The sequence below is a fragment of the Bemisia tabaci genome, chromosome 1 (assembly GCF_918797505.1).
Source record: "Bemisia tabaci chromosome 1, PGI_BMITA_v3".
Taxonomy (NCBI): domain Eukaryota; kingdom Metazoa; phylum Arthropoda; class Insecta; order Hemiptera; family Aleyrodidae; genus Bemisia; species Bemisia tabaci.
Window position 1 is genome coordinate 10775595 of NC_092793.1, and position 10493 is coordinate 10786087.

General features: G+C 36.9%; 1 long non-coding RNA gene across 1 annotated transcript in view; it reads left to right on the plus strand.

Moving 5' to 3' along the window:
* Positions 1-10210, plus strand: part of LOC140223852 (uncharacterized) — a 378065-nt gene extending 367855 nt beyond the window's left edge. The window contains exons 2-3 of the long non-coding RNA XR_011899133.1: positions 7339-7413; positions 9657-10210. This is a non-coding gene — a long non-coding RNA (uncharacterized lncRNA). The remainder of the gene's footprint in view (positions 1-7338; positions 7414-9656) is intronic.
* Positions 10211-10493: the final 283 nt, after the last annotated feature.

Below are 10493 nucleotides of genomic sequence, written 5' to 3' on the forward strand. Positions count from 1 at the left end.
AAAATTTCAAAAGTAGGGGCCACAAAAAGGTAGTACAAAATTAAGAGTTAGGACAAGGAAAGAATACATTAAATTTGGAGATTAATTCGTTTGAAAAAGAGAGGGATTTCACGAAAATGCTTTGAAAGGATGGTATTGAGATCAGAAAGTGGAGGGAAAATTTTGGATTAAGTAAGGAAGTAAGTAAGTAAGTAAGTAAGTAAGTAAGTAATAACTAAAGTAACTACTTAGAAAACCGTTTAAATCAAAATGTACGTTGGTATATTAGCAACAGCTTAAAAAACCGCAGGGATGCAAGAAGTTCTTGACCTTCCTCAATTTATAATTTGCCTCAACAAAAATTTGATGGTTTGCTATAATTGGGCCTCTACCTAAAAGAACTCTCTTAACAGTTTTTTCCCTTAAAAGTAGCGCTATTGAAAGACTTTCTTCCAGCACATGAAAAAGCGCGCTTGATAGTTCCTTCCCGAAAAGCAGCGCGCTGCAAAGACATTCAAAACGAAAACCACGTGCCACGTGTAATTTTCTCCCCCCAACCCAAGTAGCACAGTGCAATGAAAATATTGAAATTAAATTGCAATTTGATTCAATACAATTGTAATTTTTTTACCATTAAATTGCAACATTTTACATCATTTAGTCGATTTATGCTGATTTTAAACAATCAACAAAATGAGTTCCATGTGTCAGAAAGATAGGCAATATGCAATGCATTGAAAAATTGCAACAAGTTTCAATAAACGGGGCCCCTTCAAATAGGAGCTAGGCAACATACACATCACTCAGTGGAATTGCAATATTGTTACAATGTAATTGCTACTTATGGCAATCAGTGCTACTCGGGCAATTGATGGAAATTGGTTTAATGGAGAAAAGACAGAAAAAAACCTCCCCAAATTTTCAGTCCTTCTCAATTCTCACGTGAGCTGCCATGCGATCGAGAAAATTTTGCAGCCCTGGTAAAGTGACAGAAATCCCCGAAGGGATGTCACTTCCAAGGGGTGGGTCCATGTGTCAAGGTGATTCGATGGACGCCATATTTTGTGTCAGAACAGCATGCGATATATCGCGTCAATTGGTTCCATTTTTTCAGCTACTCGTCATTTTTCTCCAATTTTGAGATCGCAATTCTGTTGTCAAGAGACTTGTGCACTCACTTACCAATTTGAACAAAGAAATTCATCGTAATAATGGCGTGGTTTTTTTAGAGAGAAAATATCGCATTCGAGTACAGTATCGAATGCGAAGTTTTCTCTCTAAAAAAACCACGCCTTCATTACGTTGAATTTCTTTGTTAAAATTGGTAAGTGAGTGCTTTAGTCTCCTGACAACAGAATTGCGATCTCAAAATTGGAGAAAAATGACGAGCAGCTGAAAAAATGGAACCAATTGATGCGATATATCGCATGCCGTTTTGACACAAAATATGGCGTCCATCGAATCACCGTAAAGGGAGCAAGAGGTACGAGCCGGTTTCGCACATCGCAAATGGGAGCTGATACGATGAGATCGGACCTCATGGATATGAGGTCAATGCTCATCGTCTCAGCTCCAGTTGCAGTGGCGTGGCGTGCTTTGCGGTATATCGATTGATATGCCATTTAAACCTATGGTAAAGAATCGATTATCAAGGTGTTCGCTGCGAACACCCTGATAATCGAGAACGAGAACGAGAAGAAGTACGAAGGTCTGAAAAGACGATAGAAAAAAAAAACGAAAAAAAAAGAAAAAGAAAGAAAAAAAGAAGAAAAAAAAGACGAAAAAAAAAAAAACGAAGAAGAACGAAAGAAAGAAAGAAGAAAAAGAAAAAAAAGAAAGAAAAAAAAGAAAGAAAAGAAGAAAAAAAAGAAAGAAAAAAAGAAAAAAAAAAAGAAAAAAAGAAAAAAAGAACGAAAAAGAAAGAAAAGAAAAAACGAAAGAAAAAGAACGAAAAAAAAGAGAAAGAAAAAGAAAAAGAAAGAAGAAAACGAAACGAAGAAAAAAAAGAAAAAAAGAAAGAAAAAGAAAAAAAAAAACAAAAAAAAAAAAAAAAAAAAAGAACGAAAAAGAAAAAAAAAAACAAAGAAAAAGAAGAAAAAACGAAAAAAAAAAAAGAAAAGAAAAAAAGAAAAAAAAAAAAAAGAAAACGAAAAAAGAAAAAAAAAAAGAAAAAAGAGAAAAACGCAAAACGAAAGAAAAAACAAGAATAAACAAAAAAAAAAAAGAAAGAAAAAAAAAAAGAAAAAAAAAACAAAAAAAAAAAGAAAAAAAATCGAAAAAAAAAAAAAAAAAACGAAAAAAAAAAAAAAAAAAGAATAAAAAAAAAGAAAAAAAAAACAAGAAAAAAAAAAACGAATAAAAAAAAAAAAGAGAAAAAAAAAACCCACAGGAAAACAAAAAAAAAAAAATAAAAAAAAAAAAACAAATAAATAACAATCAAAAAAAAACAAACAGAAAAAAAATCAAAAAAAAAAAAACACAGAAAAAAAAACAACCAAAAACAAACCATACACAAAAAATAAAAAAAGATAAAAAAAAAAATAAAAAAAAAAAACCATAAATCCAAATTGTGTGTAAACACCAATAAAAAAATAAACCACACAAAAAAAAAAAAAAAAAAAAAAAAAAAAAAATCTAATGAAAAAAACCAAAAATAACACAAAAAGAAAAATAAAAAAACAAAACACAAAAACAAAAAAAAGAAAAAAAAACAAAAAACAAACAAAAAAAACATAACACAAAAAAAAAAAAAGCAAAAACAAAAAAACAAAAAGAAACAAATAAAAAAAAAAAAAAAAAAACCGCACAAGAAAAAAAAAATAACAACAACACACAATAAACCAAAAAAAAAGAAAAAAAACAAAAAAAACAAACACACCCCATGGGGCACGACCCTGTTGGATGGAGGCATCGACGCCCCCACTGTGAGTGTGACACGGGCTTCAGGAGGTCCCGGAAGTTCCGTTTCGGCAACGACTTGCATTCACAGCTGTGGCGCTCGGCGTGGCAGAACCGCCGTCAGTTCAGGTAAAAGTGCCCCCACGACGGTCCGTCCGACGATCGGGTGGACGACCCGCCGAACGACAGGTCCAGTTTACACGATCAAATTGAGACAGTCAAATTGGGCCTCTCATTGGTCGCATTCTAATGCGACCAATGGGAGGCCCATTTTGATGGCTCAATTTGATCGTGTAACTGGACCTTACCGTTCGGCGTTCGGTCGTCGCCCGAGCGCCGGACTTCGGATCCGTGTGGGGAGCACTAGTAGGGGGGATCCGCAGACTCCGCCCCGACCAGAGGCCATGCCCGTGGATGGCGATGGGTGACCTTATGATCTGTGGTCAGCGACCTTGAATTACCTCGCGTTTGCCTTGGTAAAAGGAGTGATCGTGAGTGCTCTGAGTATGTGTACATTCAGGATGATCGTGTCGTCATCAAACGTGGGTGCGTGCCCATGTTTGACGATCATGCAATTGTCCTGATCGTACGCATTCGGAACAATCACTATCGCAGCTTTTACCAGGGCATGGTTACCTGCTGCGGGAAAAACAAGTCCACCTCTGCAACGCGAGTCGGCGGGTAAGTGGTACCATCTAGCCATTTTCGTGTCTTGTAACTGCCGTTTTGGCAGTTATGAGACATGAAAAGAGTTAGGTGATGCCTTTTACCGCCCCTTCGGTTTCAGGGGCAAACTTGTCTTTTACCGTGGCCGACTGACTGGCCGAATGACTGATCGAATGACTGACCGAATGACTGATCGAATGACTGACTGACCGACTGACTGACCGACTGACTGACCGACTGACTGACCGACTGACTGACCGACTGACTGACTGACTACGACTGACTGACCGACTGACTGACCGAGTGACTGACCGACTGACCGACCGACTGACTGACCGACCGACTGACTAACGAACTGTTTGACTAACTGACCGACCGACTTACGGACTGACTGACCGACCGATTACCTGACTGACTGATCGACGGACTGACGGACCGACTGTCAGACTGTCTGATCGATCGACGGACCGACCGACTGACCGGAGGAGGTGAGACATTCACTTACTCTTGATTATAGAAAAGTTCTTTTTCTTCAATTACCTCTCTCTCTCCTTGTTATCTTCTCTTCTTCTATTCCGCGTCTCATTAACTTGCCCATTCATCCGAATTTCCCGCATGTACTAGATGAAGTTGTCGACATAACCCGTAAGTAACCTATTTAACAAAACTCAAAGCTGTTCTGTATCCTTCCATCCTGTCCCTCATTTTAACAACAGCACTATAGTGTCACACCAGCCACACAACTTGCTCCATTCTGGGAATGACCTCTTTACCGGAGCTTCGGCAGATTGATGCGTCAGCATTTACATCGTCACAATTCATTCCGCTCATCAAACTTGCCTTCTTTACGGAATCTCTTATCAACAATGATGGAAGTACTCGCATGGATCTCCGGCCGCAAGGTCAATCATCGCCATCATCCTGCTTCTCAGAGGATCACAAATTGACTACATTTTGCAATTTGGACCTATAGATTCTAGCCTGGTTTAAAAACAACGTATGTGCCATTAGTTTCCCTATGCACATAAGTGTTTTTCCGGCAGAGCCAGAATTTATAGTTCCAAATTGCAAAATGCAGTCCATTAATAAGGTGGAGAGTGCGGGGCTCACAGTTCCCTTTCTTGCACTAGAAAAGTAAAATCTTCATGTCCTTCAAAACGCTACTCACGTAAAAGGAGTAAGAGAAAACAGCAATAATTGAAGATACAGGAGAAAAAGAAACATCAAGAGCTGCAGGAGAGGAAGCAGCAGCAAAAGAAACAGCAGGCAAAAAACAGAATATGTGGAGGAAGACGTAGAAGGAAGAAGCAGAGGCGCAGGCGGAAAAAGGAAAACAGCGGTAGAAGAAGAAGGACCGGAAGAAGCAGCAACAAGAACAACGCCCAACTCTCCTGTGCTAAGGAAAAATGCCGTATGAGCATTCGCATGTTGCCTTATTTCCTCTCGGAAAGTATTTATTTTTCAAGAAAGTTTTGAATATTTTTCCTTGAAGTTTTCAGAGCTTTTAGATCAAATAAGCATCAAAATGCTATGAAAAAGTGAAAGATGAATATTTACAAATTTTCCTGAAAGTTCGTGATTTGTCGAAGGAAATTTGGCAACGTCTGAAGGTTCATACGGCGTTCTTCCTCCGCACGGTAGTCCTGTCCTACCTCTTTTATCTGTACTTATGATAATTTTATTTTTCAGGTTATTTTATTTGTTATTTTAATTTTCATTGGTTAAAATTTGCTACCTAAGTTTTTTATTTTATTTGTTACTGAATTATTTCAGTTTACATTTTTAAATTTTTTAAGCTTCAGATTCTTTCAGAGCCACTCTGCCGGTGTATTTGATATACTTTAATTTAGTTACTTATCTTAATTTGAGTATCGGCCAGTGAAACTTTCCATCAGTGTCTCGAAGAGTGTTGAAGCGATCGATAGAATGATGATGATCGATAATGATGCATTATTCTGTGAGAACTAGTTTCTCTTGCGATTTTTACGAGTGATCTGCGAGTCAAATTGAGGATAATGAGCAAAGAGAGAGTAAAGTCGAGAACGGTGAGTACAATGTGAGTAAAGTTAAGGAACAGAGAGTGAAGAGTAAGCTAAGTTATTTAACAGTGAGTAAAAAGTGAGTTAAGTTGAGAAACAGTGAGTAAAGTGCGAATGAGAAACAGTGAGTAACGAGTGAGTTAAGTTGAGAAACAGTGAGTAAAGAGTGAGTTAAGTTGAGAAACAGTGAGCAAGAGTGAGTAAAACCGAGAACGGTGAGTAGAAATGATAAAAATCGAGGACGATGAGTTGTAAGTGAGGACAATTTGGAACAGGTATTTGCTGGTGAGAGGAAAGTTCGCGAAACGCGAGTAAGTGTATCGGTAGCCCTGATTTCAATACTATTCATTCATCACCGATAGTTACTAAGATTCACCACCGTGCAACTATTCAGAACCTTTTTTACAAAAAATTAGGGAGTAAAGTTTAAAAAAATGCTTATTATGCCAGACTGTTGATATTTTTATACACCTATCTGTAAGCTTTAAGAAAATATGTGGTGTGCCTTTGATATTAGTTAATGCACCTCCTTATCTTGCATATCTTGATTAACCTTGAACATCGAGAGAAAAAAGTAGCTCGGATCTGTAGTCCAGACTCTTAAAATCATTGACAAAAAAAAGTACTCTCGATTAAATCGAGAACCAAGCCTCTTAATTTAACCGGTTTTCTTTTTGATTCAAGCAAAAATCCGATTGAATCAAAGAGTATTTTTTCTTGTCATTGTTTTCAAGAGTCAGGACTCAAGATCCAAGCCAATTTTTTTCCAGTGTTGACTGAGAGAATTTTAAATGGCCTAATAAGCTTCGTTCTTCGTAATTTTCTTCATTTATTATGTATCTATCTATCTATTCACTTCCTCATCCATTTTCGAGGAATGGAAAGAAAATCCGTAGCGATATGTTATCATATATGAGTTTTCTTGTTTTTATATGATTTTTCTTTCGTCGAACATTAGCGTCTTAAGAAAATTGCCTCAAGTGACGGCACTTAGCGATGCGCCCTGATGAACTCCGCCTTTTTTCAGCAAATTTTATCGTGCACTTAGTAATATTCCACGAAATATTTGTCACATTCTTAGTGATCAATCAAAGACTTTGAAAAATATGTAATTCCAACCAAGAACTTCTAAATTGTAGGTTTCCGGCCGTTTCATCAGAGATTTTAGTTAAGCTTGATTTTAGTAGATTTTAGTAATGAGCTTTCTTGTTTTTATATGATTTTTCTGTCGTCGAAAATTAGCGTCTTAAGAAAATTGCCTCAAGTGACGGCACTTAGTGATGCGGCCTGACTCATCGTCAGACTTTTCATGACTCATAAGTCATGACTCGTAATGATTTAACATTAATTAATTATGTATCAAGTTATGTTTTATCATTTCTACAAAAGCAAAGTCATCGTTACTTTCTCATGATTCCAAGTAACCAAATTTATTGAAACAAACACAATAATTGATGAAAAATATCGCATTTGCCGCACAAATTGACATCATCATAATGGAATAATGCATAACATGCTCGGCATGCTCTTAAGACATGCATCATGATTTTTATTTCTCTGGTTTCGTTCTATAAGCCTTAAACTATCATTGTACCTAATCATTTTATTTTCATGGTTTGCCTCTCCTGTCTTCATTCCACGATATAACATGTAAACACCTTATTTGGGCAGAATTTAAGTTAGTTAACCACGTATAATTCAGAACCTGGTGAATCTGTAATTTTTTCACGTACTTAATATCGGCTAATTTTTTCAGTGTAAAGTGCGGTTTCAGTGATGAAGTTGCGAGTGCTTTCAGCTTGGCGTCGGGCAATCGGCTAACCCTCTTCTGGTACGTATCTAATAGTTTTTCCATTATTTTCTTTCAATTTACACATACACATACATACATTACATTACATTTACATCTTTCAATATTTAATCGGTCTGCAGGGCTCTCTTGTATCCCTCTGAGGCGCCTTACTTTTTGCTCCCAAGATATGTATCAAAATTAAAAAAACAAAGAAGATACAGCCGTCGCACAGTGGATCGAGTCAAAAAAAGTCTGACATGAAATTTTTGGCTATTTCTTTTGATTTTTAATTCATCACAAATTCAATTTCGAGAGACGTCTCACAGTGAAAGTTTCACGAAGAAACCGATGGAACCACTCTCGAGCTTTTTTGTTTCATACTTTTGAAAACCAAGCTTTCAAAGTTACCAGATTATGTCCGACTTCTACTGACTCTGTCCAGTGTGCGTCGTTGCATGGGCAGAAATTGGACTCGCTGGAGAAAAAAGTCGCTCGGATCTGGAGTCGCGACTCTTGAAAACAATGACAAGAAAAAATACTCTTGATTCAATCGGATTTTTGCTTGAATCAATAGGAAATCCGCTTAGATTAAGAGGCTTGGTTCTTGATCGAGGCAAAAATCCGATTGAATCAAGAGTATTTTTTCTTGTCAATGTTTTTTAAGAGTCTGGACTCTAGATCCAAGCTATTTTTTTTCCAGTGCTTGATGGGAGAAATCGAAATTCTCAATAAAGTACGGAAATTAGAGCTTTATTGGTAGCCCAAATTATTCCGCGGCCCCTCACCTAAACACTCAACCCCCCCCCCCCCTCCCCCCACCACAACTCTCGAAAAACGAATGAAAATATTCGTAACAAATAGAGTAACATAGATACTGCCAGATGTTCCTCGAGTTAACTAGCGTTAAACGAGTTTAGTTTGTTGATACTGTTCATAGATGATTTCTTTTCTTAAAAATCATCGAAAGAGGGTCACCAATTTTCTAAGTGCTGCATAAAAATCTCAGAAACCTACTGGATGGATATTGTCTTTCTCTTGCGAAATACATCACTGGAAAAAAGAACACATTGGCTCTGGAGTCCATACTCTTTAAAACATCGACAAGAAAAAGTACGCTTGATTCAATCAGAATCTAGCTTAAATCAAGAACCAAGCCTCTTAATTTAAGCGGATTTCGTTTTGATTCAAGCAAAAATCCGATTGAATCAAGAGTATTTTTTCTTGTCAATGTTTTCAAGAGTCTGGACTCTGGATCCAATGTGTTTTTTTCCAGTGATCGTTCATGGGATCGGTTATGTTAGCTTCAGCGATTGGTCTGCTCCCGATCTCTACACTCCAGTGGCGAGGCGTCGATTATCGATATTTCTCCATTTGAAGCTATGGTAAAGAATCGATTATTGAGGCGTTCGTTGCGAACACCCTGTTTATCGATCATTTTCCGTAGGTTTAAATGGCAGATCAATCGATAAATCGCAAAGCACACCACGCCACTGCGCACTCTTATCTTCCTCCCACCTGAGCAAGTCAGTTTTCCTAATTTTCTGAGCAAAACAGAGCCTTTTTCCCCTCGAAGTTTTTGGCACCGTCGATAGAATTTCTCCGCAGGAATAATGAAGAGGATTACGTAACGAAGGTTCCTAGTAAAATCTTTGCTCTCTCCTCACTACACCATTGCTCGAAACTGTCTCTTCGTTAATTTGTTCGGCCATTTATATCTTCCTCGTTGTCTATTCTAAGGTTATGTCCCTTAACAGGGTGTCTAGCGACCGGAAAAACCGGGACATGTCAGGGAATTTTTTTTTTGTATGTCAGGAAAATCAGGGAAAACGTCAGGGAAATCGGAAAGCACGATTTTTTTTCGGAAAGTGTTCCGCGAATTTTACTCCAGCGGAAATTTCTATCAAAATTTTTACCCGAATTTCTGATGATGTCTTATAAATTTTAAAAATGATGCAAAAATATCTCGCATAAGTTAAGGCACTATCTATGTTACTCTGTTTGTTACATATATTCCTAAAACATGAACACATTCTCACTTACATATATTCAGTCCAACCGTGTCGCAATATTAGGAATATTTTTCCTATAGGGGATTTTAAGTTCTCTTTCTAGTTTCTTGACCGTTTTTGTTGGGGAAATCAAGGAAATGTCCGAAAAGTTTTTTTCTTCTTTTTTTCTGTGAAAATTGCTAGACACCCTGATGCTTAGTTTGATTGTTCGTAGTCTTCATTTATTTTATGCCAAGGAAAAACCTAACAATTTTTTTATTTTCCTTTTTCTAGAATGGCGTCGTGTGTGCTGTAAGCTGCTAATCGGTATGTATATCATGTCTGAACTCTTTATACGAAATTTAAAAGATAGAATGTAAATGTCGCAGGCAAATAGTAAAATCAGCCATTTTTTCAAATGCCTCAGCAAATGGTTAAATACTCTAACTGAGATTGAAATTCCGATTCTTTTCCTAATTTTAGACAAAACATGTAATCGTTCCCGTAAGAATAAATTCTCAGTAAAAATTTGCATCACACAATAGTATTTTAAATGATTTTTAGCTCCTGAGCAGACACTTATATCTTGAAATTTGCAGCATGTCATGTAAGACAGAATTTTTAGAATTTCAACATTTAAAAATATGAGAAAGCAATTGAAGAGGAATAGACAAAAAGAGTTCGTAGGTTTGATGAGTTATTTTTCCTAAAATATTGAGAACTCGTGAGCTCTCCGCCATAAATTCACTAAATTTTGTGACCGTCAGAATGTAACTATATTCCTAGGCATTTGACAAAATGCCTGATATTACTATTTTTCTGCGACCTAAACATATCTGAAACTCGCCGCGCCGGATCACATTTTCTTTCCGTATTGGGGAATCAATAGTTATTCGAACTCCGAAGTAGGAATGTGGTTATCACGTGAAATGCAATGAAAAACTTAGCTTTTCGCCCATCTCAAGTTACTGACGATTATGAATACTTATATGCTCGCATTTATAGAAGACTCTTTTATTTTCTACCATTTTAAGATGGAAATTTTGTGAACTTCATGATCTGATTCAAACATTGGAAATGGAAAATTTGCGTTCGTGCCGCGATGTTCAGGTGAGGAACGCGTAATTTTTC